The sequence below is a fragment of the Pseudorca crassidens genome, chromosome 10 (assembly GCF_039906515.1).
Source record: "Pseudorca crassidens isolate mPseCra1 chromosome 10, mPseCra1.hap1, whole genome shotgun sequence".
Lineage (NCBI taxonomy): Eukaryota > Metazoa > Chordata > Mammalia > Artiodactyla > Delphinidae > Pseudorca > Pseudorca crassidens.
Window position 1 is genome coordinate 1,055,452 of NC_090305.1, and position 18,293 is coordinate 1,073,744.

General features: G+C 52.0%; 1 protein-coding gene across 3 annotated transcripts in view; it reads right to left on the bottom strand.

Moving 5' to 3' along the window:
• Positions 1–18,293, bottom strand: part of GMDS (GDP-mannose 4,6-dehydratase) — a 479,216-nt gene that overhangs the window by 32,316 nt on the left and 428,607 nt on the right. The window lies entirely within an intron of this gene.

Here is an 18,293-nt window from a genome sequence, read left to right on the forward strand (position 1 = left end):
GATAATTTCACTACACACAAAATTCTGGTTTTTTTTTTTTTTTTCTTTCAACCCTTTAAAAATTTCACTTCACTCTCTTACTGCTTGCATGGTTGCCAAAGAGAAGTCTGATATAATTCTTACCCTTGTTCCTGTAGAGATATGGTGGGTCTTTTCCCTCTGGCTTCTTTCAAGACGTTTTTGTTGTCTTTTACTTTCTGTACTTTGAATATGACATACCCAACCATAAATGTTTTGGTATTTATTTTGCTTGGAGTTCTCTGAGCTTCCTGGATCAGTGGTTTGGTGTCTGTCATTAATTGTGGAAACTTCTCAGCCATTTTTACTTCAAATATTTCTTCTATTCTTTTCTCTCTTCCTTCTCATCCTGGTACTTCCATGATGTGTATGTGACACCTTTTGTAATTGTCCCACAATTCTTAGATATTCTGTTCCAGTCTTTCTCATTCTTCTTTCTCGTTCTTCTCAGTTTTGGAAGTTTCTATTGGCATACCTTCAGGCTCACTGATTCCTCCCTCAGGCGTGTCTAGTCTACTGACGAGCCCATCAAAGGCAATCTTCATTTCTGTGACAGACTTTTTGATTTCTAGCATTTCCTTTTGATTCTTTCTTAGAATTCCCACCTCTCTGCTTGCATTACCCATCTGTTTTTGCACGGTGTCCACTTTTTCCATTAGAGCCCTTGGCATGTTAATCATAGCTATTTTAACTTAAAGTCTGGTAATTCCCAAATCTCTTCCATATCTGAGACTGGTCTGATGCTTGCTTTGTCTCTTCAGACTGTGTTTTTCACCTTTTAGCTCGTCTTGTAGCTGAAAGCTGGGCTCGATATATTGGATAAAAGGAACTAAGGTAAAAGGGTCTTCAGTGCGAGGTCTTGTGTTTACCTGGCTAGGAGGGAGGCTGTGTTTATTGTCTGATGTGGCTGTAGGTGCCAGAGGCCAAAATGTCCTCCAGGGTCCTTGTGCTTTTGTTTCCCCGCTTCTCTTTGGGTTTCCTGAGAGACTCCTTCTTAAATAGGGTCTGAACCTTGCAGTTTCCTGTGTAATTACACAGGAGGCTGCTGATGTGGTGTAAGTGTGAGAGAAGGGAAATACTGCATAATCCTACGATTACTTCTCCTTCTGTTTCTGGGTCTGTGTCCCTGGCTGTGACCTTCACAGCTGTTTCTCAGTTTTCTGCTCCATCTTCAGGGAGACGAGGGGGCTCAAGGGGATGGAGCTTTGCTTCCCCCACATCCGTCAGGCCTGGGGACAGAGCTTCCCTGGAGGGAAGGGACCGGAGGACTCTGGACACATTCCAGACTGGTTACTTTCCTCATCCCCCAGCACAGGCGTGGGGTGACTTCTCTCCTCCTTCACCCCAGGAACCAGCAGGGCTCCTGAAGATAAAAGTCATGGATGCGGGGCCCTGAATGCTGGGCCCTAAGAGTTTTGACCTCTCAAGAGTCCATGCTCAGCCTCTAGCAACCAGCCAATCACCCTCTGTGCGTGAGGCCAGCCCAGTGGGAGGTTCTACTCGTGCTAGCTCTGCATTCACCTCTCTCTGCAATCTGGGGGCAGCGTTTTGCCCTCAGTGCTCTGATGGGTCTAAGAAGAGCTGGGGACTTTCAGCTGGTTCAGCTTGTTTTCTCCTTGTGAGGACACGTGTACACGTCGGAGGGAAACCAGAAGTGAGTTCAATGGACTTTCATTTTTCTCCCCAACTAAATGCAACTCAGATCAAACATGGGAAGGTAACACATAAGGCAGGGACAGTGGTAAAAACCAGACAGGGAGAACATTTTAACTGAAGACTCATTCAGAGGTGAGAAGATTAAAATAGATTTTATAATTATTTTCCCACATGACATATTTATAAATTCCTGTAAGGAGGGATTTCCCTGTGCCAAAATGTATTTCCAGGCATTTCTTTTGGTTATTTAAACTTATCATAAAAAATCACTTAAAATATTTTCATTTACACAAGCAGTGGAACACAGCCCAGTCGCCGTGTCACTAAACACTACGAGGGTTTCATTATTTGTTTAAAACAAGAATCCACTGCAGCCCTTTCTAACACCTGGAACATGGCGGCCAAGTAACACATTCTCTTAGTGAGAGCTGTTTACCACCCTAGACAAAACTGCTTTCCAAAAGATGTACACAGCCCCAAGGTGTGCATGCACGCACACGCACACACTCACTGCACGCTGGCGGGGGCTCTCATGTCCGGAGCAGCCGGGCCTCTGTCCTGACGCCAGGACACGTGCATCTCAGAGGAGCAGCGCCGGAGTGAAGCACCCCTTTGCACTGGGTCCAAACCCGCAGGTGAGAGCCTGGGACACCCTCCCCTGGGACACCCTCCCCTGGGACACCCTCCTCCACTGACGCTCACGGACCACTCCCAGCCATGGGTGGGTGGGAAAGAACTTTAAAGCATAAATAGAGCCCCAGACAATGCCTATATTACCTTAGAGGTGACAACAGCATGAAATAATTTAGGTCAGCTGATGCAAGAGCCGGGAGGCTGAACCCTGACACCGACGGTCACCAGGTCAGGCCAGGGTGCCCTCGGTATGCCTGCTGGTCTGTTCAGGTTTGCTCTTTGCTCCCCAGAGCAAATGGGCCTTGCTGATATGGGCCCTACAGGGAGTTTAAGGCCCATGAATGGCCCTCGGGGTAATGACGGACCCTATGGATGGACCCCCGTCTGCACGGGCCGTGCTCTCCAGGCCTGCAGGGCACCCGGGGGTGAGTCTGGCCGTTGCGTGTTGCTACAGTTCACTGTGTCCCATATTATGATAACGCACAGAGTGTTTTATTGCAGTCAAATAATATCTTGAGCTCTCACAACAGCAAACTGCAGGAACTTCAAAGGGATTCCAGTCCAACTGGAACCATCACTACAAAACAAATTTTAGCTTTATTGTTAGCCAGACCGCAAAGGGGCAGAGATGGTGCCAAAGTAAATGTTCTTGAAATCTCCTCTATATATTATCTTTGAACAATTAATTGGTCTCCTGGAGACAAGGGGAGAGAAAGGAAAGAAAACAAAGTAAACGATTGACAATGGAATATATTGTTCTTGGATGTGTGGCGTGGCTAAACCGTAGTCGTGATGCACAAATACCTGTTGAACTGATCATTCACTTCAGCTAGTCTGTAACCGCACGCATGAGGCCAGGGCCGTGCACTGAGACCAGACTCACCTTGCAGTTTACACCTTCGGCGGGTTGCAGAGCAGAGGTCCTCCTGCCTATGAGACCCTAGTGTCCCTCACACGGGCTGTCCATCAGCCCACTGTCACCGTCCCCAGGTCACCGGAGGTGACCTTCGCTCATGAAGCGCTTCTCTTGGCGAATTCCCAACCTGTGGGCCCTCCCGAAGCCTCCACAGTGACAAGACGTGGCTCTGGGCGGCCGGCTGTGTGGGCAGGACAGGAAGGCACTGAGCTGCAGTGACCACACGGGGGCCTGGCCCGTATCAGGACTGAAGCGTTGGGGATCCCAACCCCAGATACTGGAGTCCCTTGGTCTGCAATAGGCGTTGTCTTCTTAAACCTTCTGTCTTCCGAGGTGCTGTATAGCCCGAGGCTGGGCAGATGCCAGCTCTGACTGTGACCGTGGCTCTGTTTCTTCCACTGGGAACGGCGCCTGTCTTCTGCCCCTATGTCCCCCGCCCCCCAGGAGCTGAGCTGGAACGAAACGTCACCTTGATAAGGTCCGCTGAGGTCGTCACATTAAAGGCACAGTGAATTCCAGGGGCAACGCCAGAGCCGCCGGAAGCACCGAATAGTCGCCCACAAGCGGCCTGTCTCGGGGAGCTCCTGTCCCCAGACTACGGAACTCGGGCTGCAAGGACGTCTGCTGCGGGGAGCCCAGGCACGCTTGTCACTCTGACACCGATACAAGCGACCTGAAAGGATGCTTCTCATGACAATCGCCCTGGGTGAGGTTTCCTGGAGAAAAGTCCCGCAAGTGCGCTGGACACCACTGAACGCTTGGTCTGTTCTGTCTGACAGTTCACACTCACTGCTGCCTCCTGAGGGGGGCAGGGGGTTGAAAAGGAGAGAAGCAAAACACACACAGACACACACACGCACACACACACGGACACATACACATGCACACACGCAAACACACATGCACACACACATCCTGGGGAGGTGATGGGCCCAGGGCATGTGTCAACGCCGGCAGGAATGTGTGCGCGCTTGCCTCATGGCCGTGTCCTGCCACCCGGACAGGCCAGCACTTGTTGCAAAGTGACAAGGCTTCTGCTTGACAGACACGCATGACGGCACACTGCAGGGTCTGTCACGTTGTTGGAAGAATCCCTCAGTCTGCAGGCAGCTGTGTCGGAGCACGCAGGGCTCTGATGGGGCTGGGAGAAAGCAGCCCTGTGCGTGCGGAATCGAGGCTCCCGGGTCCCCACTCAGGACCAAGGCTATGGCTCTGAGGATGGCGGGAGGTGCCCTGTCTGGCTGGCAGGGCTTCCTGCAGCCTCGGGGAGCAGCCGGGCCCACCCACCTTCTTGGTCTTCCTGGACGTCTCAGTAAAGGGCTGAAGTTGAGTGAAGAATGCTACGCATCTGATTTTCCAGAACCCATTTAGCATATTCACGTGGAAATGTCTTCTTCTGATTTTAATGGAAAGATTGTGGGATTTAAACTTGGAAGAGCCGGCTCCACATCCTGGACCCTCACGCACAAGGGCCCAGCCTTCACTATTTGGTATGGGCTTCTGACAGTTCTGGGCTTATGAAACGTTCTCTTCTAAAACTGAGATGCTTTCTAAACACAGACAATTCACCTTCCCAAGCACGCGCAGTTGTGAGAAATTTGATGGGATTCATTTATTTATTTGCTAATTTATTCTAAGACAAATATAAAGAAAAGAGAAAAAGGAGTCGATGTCCAGAAAGCTCTTGGCGCACTTTGCAACGTTACCCACTTAGGAAAACACCAGCACTGTTTCAGGGCCCAGCAAGGTCTCCTCCCCTGTCCTCAAGGACGGGGGAAGCATATGAAAATGTCATGATAAGCTGGCTTTGGCGAATAAAAGCTTTAGACATGAGAGGTGTTTTCATCTCACCTGTGCTTTCCCTAAATCCGTTTTAACTAAAAAGTTCCTTTGCATATAGTCCAATTTGTATTCACGACCCACTAGATGAAGTCCTAGGCTCTTGGCTTTTGGCCATATTTCTGTCCTAAAATCGCCTAGATTAGCAACACAAGTTCTTCTAGCTTTAGGAACAGTACCGTTAAGAACAGCTTCAACAGACCTGGTTCCGTGTAAATGGAGTCCACCATCTCTTAGCTACATGCCTCACACGAGGCACGCGATCTCATCACGCCTCAGTTTCCTCATTTGTAAAATGAGAATAGTAACCATAACCCCTAATTTATAGTGTCGTTGAGGAGTGACTGAAACAACATATGAACAGCAGGGTGTGGAGCAACTGGAACTCTCGGACACCCTGCTGGGAAGGCAAAAGGGCAGAGCACCCTCGGAAAACAGTTCAGCAGTGTCTTCAAAAGTTAAAAATACACTTCCCATGTGAGCCAGCAACCCCACTCACGAGTATTTACCCGACAGAAATAAACATGTGTCCACACAGACCTTGTACGTGAACGTCTGTGGCAGCAACATTCACATCTGTCCCAAAGGAAACATCCTGGTGACCTTCAGCTGCTGATGTGCCCACAGGACGGGGTGCGACCCAGTGACACACGGACCACAGACACGGAGAACGTGGTGGATCTCGGCCGCTGTCGTGTGAAAGAAGCCAAACACAAGACTCCAAATGAAAGACTCCCTTTCTATGACATTCAGAAAAGAAAAGGCTGCAAAGGGGCAGGAGAGAACCAGCTCTCCGGGGTGACAGAAACGCTCTTGGCGAAGGTCACACAGCTATGTCTGTCGCCAAAACTCATCAAATTGGAACTGAGAGAGAGTGATTTTTACTTCTAATGAAGTGCACCTCATTAAAGCTGGGCGGAGGGCAAGTGTGGTACCTGGCCCCAAGCAAACTGTTATGTCTCCCCCTTTAGTTGTCACTTAGAATTACAACCCTGTCCTAGCTGTGCTAACGCTGCCGGGCACCCAAGCCACGCTGCCCTGACCTCAGGCTAAAGTGCTGCTTTTCCCCTTCAAGTCCTTCTGACACAAGATTGCCCCTCTTTTACTGCTTACCTCCCCGCCCCCCGCCAAAAGGCAGTGAGATTTTAAATAGCACGCAGGAGTGCCAAGTGTTATTACTCTTGTTTTCAACTAGTACCGCGGCGCTGCAGGAGCACCCATGGCCTGCCGAGGTTCAATCGCGGATGCAGACCGTGGGTACGGGGACCGCGAAGATGGGGACGGACTCGTTATGCTCGATTCCGACTGCACAGGGGCTCGGCGCCCTTAGCCCCGGTGTTGTTCAAGGGTCAACTGTATAAAGATAGTACAGTTCTTTGTTTGCTAAGTGACTAGTAATAAAGTAAAAAAAAAAAAACAAAAAAAAACGCCAGAAACCTATTTAATCTTAAAAAGTAGTTAAAAGGCCAGTGACACTATATCCCTCCCCTCTCCTTATGTTCACAGAGCACACAGATGCGCGCGTTTCCATGCTCAGGAGACAGGCTCCCTCCCCAGGGCCTCGGTCCTCCGCCAGTGGGACTCTCCCCAGTGCCTGGAGTGGGGCAGGTGCCGACACCTGCGTCCAACAGGAGGAACCAACCAAAGAAGGTGGAGAGCAGCAGAGGGCACACAAGTGGGGATCTGAGGCTCAGGGTGAAGAAAAATTGCGGTTGTTTCACTCAACATTTCTTGGGGTTACTAATTAATAATTTTTTTTTTTTTTTTTTTTTTTTGCGGCACACGGGCCTCTCACTGTTGTGGCCTCTCCCGTTGCGGAGCACAGGCTCCGGACGCGCAGGCTCAGCGGCCATGGCTCACGGGCCCAGCCGCTCCGCGGCACGTGGGATCTTCCCGGACCGGGGCACGAACCCGCGTCCCCTGCATCGGCAGGCGGACTCTCAGCCCCTGCGCCAGCAGGGAAGCCCCTCAATAGCATTTTGTAGCGTCACATGCCAACGCCTTCTTTTGTAATTTCTCTTTCCCGCTCTGTGTGATGGAGCCATAGGCAGAGGGCAGAGTCAGGCTCTGAGACAAAGCACTGGCTGCACCCTGGGCATGCGGGCTGGTCAGTGGCGGCGGGAGGGGCCTGGTGGCAGAATGGGGGCCTGTCACTCTCATCCCAAGCCCGTCCTGGCTGGGGCCATGGCTCGCGGGGGGCAGCCGAGCCCAGCGACCTCGGGCCCCACGCTCTGAAACCTGAGATGAGGCCGTTCCTCCCTGCACAGCAGTGCGGAGCGTTCGGTGGGTGTTATGACTTGCCTGGTTCCCAGAGAAGGAGGAATCCTGCCAAATATCTGTAATCTATGCTGCTGTATGCAGTCAGGGAAGCCACACCCAGAAGCCAGTGCATGGCTGCAGAATGAAAGCGTTCCTGCTTGGAGGCCAGATGGAAACGTGGGTCCGGGGGAGGGAGCTGGGGAGCCTGGGCCTTGGTTCTCTGCGCGACGTCTTCTCCTTAGGCTCTAGTAGACGTGCACCTTCCTCCAGCCTCTCTGAACAATCACTGTATTCTTCTCTGTGAGTGTGGTCACTGCAGACGATATTTGCATCTCTTCAAAGCATCTAGGTAGATAGGTCCTGATTCATTTGTATTTATGTCAAGAGCCAAAATGGACGGCACTTATCTGCGAATACGGTCTTCTCTCTTCCTCTGAGTGAAGCACTTGGTGGCGTTTTCTAAGGCAGCGCTGGGTGAGCGCTGGGAGCTATGATCAGGGCCAGCCCTGGGCTGGGCTCCTCTGCATTTCAGCTGGCTTCACTATCCAGAAGGGTCAAAACCACTCACCATCTGAGGCGTCAGTCAGATGAGGACTAAACACGTGAATGGATCACATCCCAGGACGCAAGACAGATTTTTTAATGAGTCTTTTTTTAAGTTAGTAAAGCTGAAATTTATTTTTTTATAGTCAGATAATAGCTACCAGCAGCGCCATCTGTCGAAACACTGCAAAACTCCATTTCCTCTGTCCCAGTGAATATCTACTTTAAGTAAAGAATGAGAAAAATGTTTGGGATCAAGGGTGGAAATGGAAGTTTATGGGGTTTAGTCCATTTAGTCCCCAGTTTCAGGCAAAATCACAACTACGATTACTTCCGAGACGAGAGGAAAAGGCTGCATGGAAAGCCCTCACCTCACCAGCACCCTCCCTGCCTGCTTGAGGACATGGTCCCTCCCACCAGGGACAATCACAGGCTCAGGCCTCGCCCCCAGGCCTGCTCGGCTGGGGACGGCGGGAACGGGCAGACATGGTCTCTCGCTTCTCAGGACGACTGGGTGTCAGGGCTGGAGTGGCCCAGGCACCCACCCTGCAGGAAAGGGGACAGGGCCCGGGCTCCACGGCTGGACCTTGCCCAAGGTCAGACAGGCGGTGAGTATCAAGGTCACGACCGACCGGAATTCGGGCCCCAGGTGTTCTGAGTTTCAGCCCACACCTCCTTGCGTTGCGCTGCAGGCCTGTCCTTCCACGGTGAGCAGGGGCTGGAATCAATTCATCTGTCCGCCAGGCAGTCCAGGGGCAACTGGGTCAGGTGCTGGCCAGGCGCTTGGGAGACAGAGGCAGTGGACGGGGCCGCAGTGAGGGCTGCTGCTTAGTCGAGGTTCCTGGGACAGAGCGACATGGACACGGGGACCAAGGGCGGGAGGGAGCCAGTCCCACTCTCCAGCCCCCTGGTGGCCCGGTCTGTGCGTCCCTGGGGCCTAGCTCAGTGAGGCGGGAGAGGGCAGATCACGGGGCGCCTTGGGGGCTATGGGCGGACTCAGGGCTCCCTTCTGAGCAGGTGGAGCCCCGGGGAGGGCTCGCTTCGTATCAAGTGTCACCTGGCTGTTGTCCTGAGATGAGCTGGAGTGGAGTGCCTGAGGGTGCCGCAGGGGTCCTGGCAGAGAGCACGCGCTCGGCAGGAGGAGATGTGGGGCCGATCCTGGGCGCATGCGTCCAAGGAAAAGAGAGTGAAGCCTTTGCTGATGGAGGAGAAGTGGGTGCGAGAGAAAGAGAGGCTCCAGCACAAACAACCATGTTTGCTGACACCCACCACGTGTCAGCCGTACTACACCTCACTTCAGAGGTGTGCACAGATTTTGGGGGTAGTGTTTTTTCCAACTTCGGGTATCCACCCAAGGAACATGAATTTATTAAAAAAAACTCAGCTCTCCATATACACACATGACGGGGCGTCATGATAGGACTTTGACAAGCTGTCACTTGCCCTGGAGGCCACCTACAGCCAACGCTGGAGAGCCCGTATTTTCACAGTTGCTGCGGTTAGATGACTTTCTTGCTCTGAGGGCTGCATGGAGAAACGAGGCTCCCTCATCAGCGCCAGGGGCCGTCACAGGCTGAGCAGCTCACGCCAGATACGCGTCTGGAACCACTGAGGACACCCAGGAGGAAAGGCTGGCGTGGCCCACGTGTCACCTGGGCTGGGCTGGCTGCAGACACGGACAGGTGTGCCCCCACGTCCCGCTCTCACGGGGCTGTGCCCTCCGCCCAGCCACTGCACACACGAGCGAGAGCCCGTAAAACCACCCAAGTGCAGGCCTCTGACACGACCCTGCGATGAGCTCTGGAAAGCTCTCACTGTGATGAGAAAGTGATTTCTACTGTCTGAATGAACTGTCTCTTGACTAACATCACCCAGCAGTGGAGCAATCAGGGACGTGCCCCCTGAGTCATAGCTGGCGTGGAACGGAAGGGAAGTATGACTGAAAAACTACACCCACCACTCTGAATCAGAGACGTTAGCATCTTGTGATACGGACACTGGGTATTGGGAGTAAACATGTTTCTGGCAACCTGGGCAGGTGAACCTGTAAGTCCCGCATCCGGCCCAGCACCGCCGACATGCAAACTCCTTCGTTCTCCTCTTCTATTCCATCCCCAGGGTTTCTGTCCCTTGTGCCTTTCCACTGCCTACAAGCTACAGGAACACGGGATCTGTACGCTCCAGTGTCCTGCCGCTAGGGGCTTCCTAAATACCTTCTGAAAAACTAATACAGTTAAATTAGAGCCAGGATCTCCTTAAGTCAGGTGGACCTTACCTGGCCTAATGAATGAATACTCAAGGCTGCAAACTGCACAGAGAGCAGAGGGAAAATGGGCAGGAATGAACAGAACAAGACCAGTGAGAAGACGGCTTTTGTTAAGCAGAGTGAAACAGCTGCACGTTTACATATACAAGCGTTTCTTCTACAGGAATCTCCTTGAAGCCTCCTGTTGCTCACGCAGGCCTTGGTTCAAAATGTTCCTGGGGCGTCTACCGGGCAGGTCAGGGGACCCGATTTACGTGCTTTGCTTTAACAACTTTCTGAGGCTGGTAATTCACATGCACAGAGACCTGCATCCCTATCTCTGTCCCACGTGTGTCCCGTGTCCTGTAACACGCCCTCCTTGTCCCTGGTTTGTGCTATATGATCATGAGGCCCCTCTGTGCTGTTTTCTCCGTTTCTTGCGCTTGGGGTTTGCTGAGCTTTTGGGATCTGTGTGTTTATAGTTTTCATGAAATTTGGAAAAATTTTATCCATCATCTCTTCACGCACCTCTTCTGTTCTCCCCTCTTTGCCGGGTCCCCGACTACGTGTACATTTGGGGACTTGAAATTGTCCCACAGAACTGACACTCTGTTCATTTTCTGGAAAATTCTTTTTTGTGTGTCTCATCTCACATGGTCTCCAGGGGCACTGAGCTCTTCCTTCACAGTGCAGTCGACCCTTTATTCCATCCGATGTAATTTTCGCGTTGGACACGGCAGATTTCATCTCTACGAGTCCGTCTTCTTTATATCTTCCCTCTAACTTTTTTGACGTATGGAACAGTGTTCTAAAAATCGGCTTAATGCCCCCTGCTGCTAATTTCAACATCTGGGTCAGTCAAGGTTGGTTCTGACAGATTCTTTTCCTCTTCATTATGGGACATACTTTCCTGCTTCTTTGCAAACCTGGTGATTTTTGGTTGGATTCCATCCATTGTGAAATTCACCTTGCTGAGGCAGTTAATATTTCTGCATTGTTACAAATACTCTTGAACTTTATTCTGGGACACAGTTAACTTACCTGGAAACAGGGTGGTCGGTCCTTTCAGATCTTCCTTTTAAGATCTGTTAGGCAGGTCTGGAGCAGCGCCCAAGGCAGGGCCAACAAACCCCCACTACAGAGGCAAGACCGTCGGACACTCCAGCCAACAACTGTGGATAGTGCCCTATTCCAGCCCAGCTGCAGGCAGCAGCCTCTGTGCCTGGCCCCATGTCAACGCCTGGTGCGCCAACCCTTTTGGGTGGTTCTTCCCAGCCTTGGGTCGTTTCCTCACACGCGTGTGCTGGTCAGTTCTCCCCTGCACACGCCGGGGGCCGTCTGCGCAGCTTTGTCCTGAGTCCTCCTGCCGGCCGGCCTCCCTGAGTTCTTCTCTCTGTCCTCGAGACCCAGGGAGTCCGCTGGCCTCTACCGACCCTGTCCCATTGCTGTGTCTTGGAAGCCCTCGCAGGGCAGTGAGCCGGGCACCTAAGGGGCCCACTTTACTTGTTTCCCGCTCCTCGGGGCAGTGTCCTTGCTGCCTGACGTCCGGTGCCCCGAGAACCATTTTCCCATGTTTTGTGTTTTTGTTTTGCTTGTTCTGGACAGGAGGGAGAGTCTGGTCCCTGTTGCCCCATCTGGTCCGGATGTGGGCACCCCCCAGGCCTAGTTTTCTTACCACTTGGCATGGCCACCAGCTGGACAAGGGTGGCTCTGGATGGCTTTAGACCGCTTCAGAGGAAATCACATAAAGTTGCGGTGGATGAGGTTCTGTCAGCAGCAAGCAGAGCCACGGCTGGCTTCCCGCTCATCATTAACTGAGCAGCTACTACGTGCCCCGCAAGCAGGCTGTGTTTACGTCCACGATCTCAATTTAATCTTTGTAACAACTTTACACAGTAAATACTATGGTTCCCCTTTTAAGTATAAAGAAACCGAGACTCGCCCGACGCAATGTAGCTGGTTAGCGGACGGGGGAGAGCTGAAAGCCAGCTCGTCTGAAGCCCAAGCCTGTGCTCTACTCATTGCTCTCCCAAATGTACTAACAAGAAGGCCACGGGCCACCAGAAATGTCCGGGAACAAGGACGGGATCATGAAAATAAGTAAGTGTGTGTGATGGCCTGAAAATGCAGAATGACAACAATTACCCTGTTTCACTGATTCTAAGGGGTCGCTGGCTGTAAGAGGCACCATTACATCCCCGAGAAAGAAAAAACCTGCCCATTAAACTATGACATAGTGTTTTAAATGTTCAAGTTAAATTTTAAATGTTAAAAAAATCATTTTAAGATTGTTAAAATTTTAACAAAAAATTAAATTTAAATAAAGTTGAAAGATTTAATGTTCTTTAGGGTCATATACAGTCATCTGGATCTCAATATTAGAGTTGTTGAAGCTTTACAAAATGCGTGTTAAAATCACTTAGTTAGTGCAGTGTCAGTTACGGGTACCTACCACCCGCCATTGCTGCACTGACCCAACACTAAGGGGGCGGCCTTACAGTCTGCACTGTGAGGAAACTGAGGCTCAGAGAGGTCAGTGGCACGTCCAAGGTCACACAGCTGGTAAACGGCGGTGCTGGGTTTTGTTATTTCTACCTGATATGCTTGTCTGAAATAAATCCATCTTACTACATTATGTGTTTTCCTGCCGGCACGTCAGCCCTGTGTACGTGTGCATGGGTGTGTCGGCACACAGGTGTCCCCAGGGGGCCGAGGGAGGGAGCCAGGTGTAGAGACGGACAGCAGTGGAGACAGGGTCAGTGAGCGAGGGCAAGGTGAAATGTCTCATCCGCCCACAACCCAGTGAGTGAGCAACTATGCCACGGATGTTACGTACACTCAGAAAAAGCCTGGAGGTTATTTACTGTGGCAGTAAACCAGCTTTTAAATTAGAACATACATCCGTTCAAATGAAAAACATCTATTGCCTCTGTAGATTCCCACTTAGTTTGAGTGTGTTAAAGACACACAAGCTGTGCTTGGGGAGCACAAGTGTTGAAGCTGCTGGATTAGAGGACGCCCCTTTAACCATCTTGCAGGGAGGATCCACTCCGGGGCACCACTTCTTTTGGTTCCCTTGTTACTTCTGTCCATAGAAAGATTCACACTTCTTTCTATGAATAAATTAAAAAACCCCAAACTGGACTTCCTTGGTGGCACAGTGGTTAAGAATCCACCTGCCAATGCAGGGGACACGGGTTCGAGCCCTGGTCTGGGAAGATTCCACATGCCGTGGAGCAACTAAGCCCGTGTGCCACAACTACTGAGCCTGTGCTCTAGAGCCTGCGCGCCACAACTACTGAGCCTGCGCTCTAGAGCCCGCGAGCCACAACTGCTGAGCCCACGTGCCACAACTACTGAAGCCCGCGCGCCTAGAGCCCGTGCTCCGCAACAAGAGAAGCCACCGCAATGAGAAGCCCGCGCACTGCAACGAAGAGTAGCCCCCGCTCACTGCAACTAGAGAAAGCCCGTGCGCAGCAAAGAAGACCCAACACAGCCATAAATAAATAAATTTATTTAAAAAAACCCAAAACCCCCAAACTTTCCTGAAGGTAAAAGTGAGGAGTCGGTCACTCACTGTGAAGGACAGCGGTAGCGACCACGAAGCCTCCAGAGACTGCCAGTCCCTGGGAGAAGAGCAGGAAGGTGGGCTGCTGTGTGGCAGCCTCGCTTCTGCTACGGGCTACGACTTCCACAGGGAGTTACCTCCGACACCAACGGATCTCTGCACCTCGCGCAAAAATGCTGAAGGTTTTGAAATAGAACAGAACAGAACTCCCTTTGGGACCTCACATCAGTAATATTCTCCCCCAAATCACAGATGTGTTAATGCAGAAACTGCTAAAATCCCGGCCCAGCAGTGGGATGTTTTTAATACGAACGTCTCAATTATGTTTCCTATTTCAGAAGAATAAGAGGCTGAGCTTTGCAGGCAGGTATCACTCAAGTCCCAAGAGCCCCTGCTTCTCCCATGCGGCCCAGAAACATAGGGTAGCGCGTGCACAGCCCTTCCTCTGGAAGGACGTACCGGAGCCACTCTGGATGCGTCTGGGAAGCCGAGTCAATGTCCGAGGCGGCTAGGTCCCTCCAGTCTCCCCAGAATGTCCCCTGTTTCAGCATTACAAGAACCCCCTCAGTTCTGCACCAACTAGGATGGCTAGTCACCCTATCAATCAGACTCAACTAGGAATAAAACAGAAAACCTAAAACCAACTTCTTGTAAGTTATTCCCAAACACAAAACAGTGCAACAACCGGGACCTCTGAGCGCTGCACTCTAGCCAGTGGTTCTCAAAGTGTGGTCCCCAGACGAACTGCACCAGTCGCACCTACGAACATGTTAGAGAAACAAGGGTGGAGACCCCAGGCCGGAGCTGGTGCGTCACACTTTGGGGACGAGGCCCAGGAATCTGGGTTTAACAAGCCCTCTGTGTGCTTCTGATGTGCCGGCAAGTTTGAGGACCTCGGTCTAGACGGTGCGTAGGCGGCAGACGAGACGCCAAGTAAGACGGAAACGGGAAATCTCCCCAGAGAGAGCTCCTCTCTCATAAGTTATCACTTACGTCCACTTCTGAGGACGCAAGGTGACCCCCCGTCTCCAAAAAGTAACACACTGAGAAGAAGGGCGTCTTCAGGGGCAGTTCACGTGTGTCACACCTTCCATGGCCACATGTGAAGCCTATTTACGCTCGGAAAAGGAAAGGGTGCAGGAGGGAGGCTCCTCCCGGGCCCAGTGCACCAGAGCCCAGCTCCCCCTCCCCGGCTGGTGCTCCGGGCATGGCTCCAGTCACGGCAGCCTCCCGGGACCTCAGAGCCCTGGCCGGCGCCTGGACCTAGGAAACCGCGTCCTGTAGCTCTGCGTCTGTGTGCGTGCGCGCACACGTACGGGCACTGCAGGGTCTGCACCGGACACGCGTGTGCAGTCACTGGAGCAGGTGGGCAACCCCTGGGCAGTCAGAACTCAGATCGCCTCGTGCAAACTCGCTTCCCCAAGATGCCCCCCGCCTGTGCATGCGTCAGGAGGGGCCCCTCCCTGCAAGCACGTTCAGCAGACGCTCTCTGCGGTTTCCAGAAAGAGCTGAGTATTTTGTGGTGGCTTCTTTTACCTCTGGGACCTGGCTCATTAGAAAAGTGCACAAACTCACCAACCTCCTGATGGTCGGGAGGTGAGCAGACTCAGGACTGCTGCTCTGAGGCCAGCGGACAGCTCCAGATGGATGAGGAGGTGCCACCAGCGCGCACGCGCAGCGGCGGAAGGGAGGGGCTGCACTCCAGGCCCGGGACACGTGGGCGTGGCCTGGGGATGCGGGGAGGGGCCCCGGTTTCCTCCGCCGCAGGGGTGCCTATTTCCTCAGGAAGAGCTGGAGAGGTTACTCCTCAGGATGGTGAAAGCTGTCTTGTCACCTGGCCAAAGGGAAATTCCAAGAGCCACTGGGGATCGCGGGCACACACCCATCACAGCTGCGGACACGGAGGGTGACGACTCCCAACCTCCATTTTCACACAAAACCGCGTGTGCAGCTCAGCGGCAGGGCCTTTAAAACCGTTAATCCCATGCGCTCCCCAGGCTCCACCAACTCTAACTTCATCTCCACGTGTTACTAGAAAGCACACACCCAGGCTGTGTTGGTGAGAGAAGGATGGACACCTCCATCGAGGAATCAGCCGGGGAAGAAACGAACAGGAGACTGTGTAATCAGGCTGGAAAAACGAGCTCGGGAGTTTATATTTTAAGAATGGAAAGAAAAATAAAGGAAATGGGAGCAGGGGAAAGGACAGGACACCAGAGGCATGGGGTGAAAGGACCCAGGGAGGGCCCGGGGCAGCCGGGAGGGTCTCCGGGAAGGGCTGGAGCTGCGAGGTGGGCTGGAGAGGCCGCAGAACAACCCCCCAAGAGGCTGGGCTCCACGCAGCCCGCGGGCCCCCTCAGGGCTCCGGGGCGCGGGGCCGGCTGCTCCCGGAGCCCTCAGACGTCGTCCCCGCCGTTTCCAGTTTCTGGAGCCGCCCGCGTTCCCGGGTTGCTGGCCCTTCCTCACATCACGGGGACCCACCGCCTCCCTCTTCAGGTCCCTCGTGATGACAGTTGGGGCCCACCTGGAGGTCCAGGGGCACCTCCTGTCTCACAACCCTGAATTCGATCACCTTCAAAGTGCCTTTGCCGCCACAGGTCCCAGGACTGGTAAGGGATGTGTTCAGGAGACCCCATTCTGTCTGCTACACAGACTGGGGGCAACGCAGCTTCAGCACAGGGTCCTCTGCTGATGGAAAACCGACCCAAAGTTAGATCCTTCTGCGTGCTTTTCTACAAGGGAGGCCATCAAATGTATAAACTTCCCCCGAGACTGGATCTCCTGGTTTATCTATTTTGTCCATCTCTTCAAGACTCTCCTTGGGAAGCTAGCGTTTAATTTGAAATACTTTGTATTTGACAATGTGGCAGAAGTTTCACCATGTACAGAAGTGCAGGAAAGAGAGTCTTTCGTTAAGGAAACGTCTTCATGCTCCTACTGATTTATCTGAATATGACATTTCTTTCATTATGTAAGAAAACTTCTCACTTTTATTCTCAACTACTCTTGAAAGGTTTTATTTTTATTCTGAATTTAGTTGCTCTGTTTGCTGGAAAAAATCAGCAATCCTTTCATTTCTTTTTCCTATATTCCGAAAAGTCATCAGAAGAAAATCGGAAACTAAAAATTGGATGTTCAGAGCAAACGGAGCTCCCAGTGTCACTAACAGCTCCAGGGTTGGCAGGGGGTAGGGGGCATGGAGGGGGGGAGTCTGGAGTAAGCGTCATAAGCTACCAATTATTAGTTTGTGCCTCGGAGCGGGTGCAGGTCTACAATCGTCTGGCTCCTGCGCACCCTGAACAGAGTCAGAAGCTGCACAGGAAGGGCCCTGCGGCACGTTTTTAATTCTCGTGTGTGGCTAGGAAAGGCTGAGTTAAAGACACTCTGTATCAGGGGCACTGATTCAAGGAGGAAGCCTGCAGCACCACAGGACAGCAGCAGCTCTGCTCGGTGCTCTGCAGATCCGGGCTCCTCTGTGTGACGAACACTTGGCATGGCAGGCAGAGGTGCTGGCGGGAAACTCGCCGCGGCCCCTCCTGTCCACCTGTGGTCACTGGACTCCAGGCACCTACGTGTCCTGGACACAAAACTCCATCCCAGCCCTGTCTGAAATCTGAGAGCATTTCTGTACTTTAAAAGATGACTGAGACGCAGTGACAGGAGGCAAGGAGAGGGGTCGGCCTCACCTTCTCCCATCCAGAAGTCTGAACAGCCAAGTACACGCCAGGAAAACCAGCCGCGGCCCTGCACAGGTAGGGCGCACGCGGGAGGGGCCCGGGGGTGCCTGCCTCGGGAAACTCCATGGCACCGATGGGGCAACAACTGCGACACCCGTCCCCACACTCACTGTCCCCTTCCTTGTCCCCCCACTCCCCCCTCTCCCCATCCTGGACAGCGGATCCATCGTTCTATCCAAAAGGGTGAACTATGCCACGCTCCGGGTTAGAATTACCCAACGCACCCAGTTCTTCACATAGACTGTGTCTGTTATTCAAAAGCACAGGTGACCCTCCTTTCGTTTTGAATGTCTCGGCGTTTTCGTCCCACGGAGGATGACGTACACGGGAGGGCAGACCCGTCCTCTAGCCTCTCAGGCCCAAACAGCACTGCTGGCTGCAGCGTCCTCCGGCACTGAGGTGACTTCCAAACCTAAAGACAGGCTTGTGCAACTTAAGGATAAATATTCAAATTTAGGAGAAATGAATCATATGTCATTTTCTCATACGTTCTTTGTGATGAAAAAACTAAAAATAGAATAATTTATTCCATTCTATTTTCTTACATTAGGCCATCAAAGCTAAGGGGCTGGGCAGAAGTCTTCTCATTTTAAAATTATATATAAATACTAATTATAAGTAACGAATAAGTTTATTGATAAATAAATGTCTTCCTTTCCATATTGCTATAAATGTTTCTTCCTTTTCTGTAAGCTTAAGGTAAATTCCTTAAAGTGAATTACTTTCGCTTGCTGATGACGGGCATGACAAATAACTGTATTTGCGGCAAAATGGGTTCCGATTCAAAGAGAAACAGTTCTTCCAAAGTGGCTAAAAGCTGATTCCCAACATAGGAGCTTGCCTTTTCGTGGGATGTGGTGTTATGCGACCTCAGGTGTC